Here is a 966-nt window from a genome sequence, read left to right as displayed (position 1 = left end):
GCGCATCATCAAGAAAGGTGTTCATCCTACCCAATGTGGCTTCGTTATCTGCACAAGAATCATCAGACTCTAACCTGAAGAAAGATAGGTTAGGTAAATTACTAAATAGCTGGCAACAGAATGCTCATGTTACGTACTAACCAACAAAACAAAATTATGCACCAAGAAGAAACTTACAGTCATTTTCTGTCGCAAACTCGAAATAACCCACTTGCCGTCACCAAATAAATCCTTCAGGTCTGATTTTCACACAGCAAATTTCAAAAACTAGGAGGACGATTTTACAATATCTATTAAGTACTAAACTTCTACACTTAAAGGAAGAAATAAAGATGCATACATTTTCGCCTTTGACGAAGTGGCAGATGCAACAATCTGTAGCCAAAGAATTTTACAGTTATAGAATCCTAAAAAGGATGTCTCTTCTTACTTAGGAGAATAGTTGATAAGCTACTCCCTTGGTACTGTTTGATTGGGTACATGTATATTATTTGTGATGAATGAGAAGTTATTTTAATTACTAATGTAACACAATATACAAAGCACATCGAATATATTCTGCGTGGTGCATGCCTATTAGGTAGGTATTTTCTTATTAGTTTAATATTTTAGTTAACTCAGTTGAAGTCTCTTTTTTTTATGTTTAGTACATTGAGACTAATGAAAGGAAAATGAAGCATCTTAGCAGCTTCTGATAGAGATTGTAGGGTGATGTAACAGGCAAGTTGCTTATCATTGGTTGGCGTGATTTATAAAATGGGTAAAGGTGGCTATCTTTGAAACACATGTAATCACACACGCACACACCTAGATAGATTGAGATTGAGATGGAGATGGAGATCGGTGGATTTAAAGAAGAGTTGATTTTCTGCACTATGTGACGACCCAAAGGGTCATCACCTGTTTTCTCTCCTTTTCGCGCTTCCGAGGCCTTGAAAACCACATTTTTAGTAGCCTCGATTTGCG

At 36.5% G+C, this 966-nt stretch overlaps 1 long non-coding RNA gene across 1 annotated transcript; it reads right to left on the bottom strand.

The window, feature by feature from the left end:
* Positions 1-17: 17 nt before the first annotated feature.
* On the bottom strand, positions 18-487 carry LOC109222150. The gene is made up of 3 exons (XR_002067360.1): positions 341-487; positions 174-239; positions 18-69 (listed from the first exon to the last, which is right to left on the bottom strand). It is a non-coding gene; the product is annotated as an uncharacterized LOC109222150 (long non-coding RNA).
* Between the last annotated feature and the right edge of the window lie 479 nt (positions 488-966).

Source organism: Nicotiana attenuata, unplaced genomic scaffold, assembly GCF_001879085.1.
Source record: "Nicotiana attenuata strain UT unplaced genomic scaffold, NIATTr2, whole genome shotgun sequence".
In the NCBI taxonomy this organism is placed as follows: Eukaryota; Viridiplantae; Streptophyta; class Magnoliopsida; order Solanales; family Solanaceae; genus Nicotiana; species Nicotiana attenuata.
This window is presented reverse-complemented; position numbering and strand designations above follow the sequence as displayed.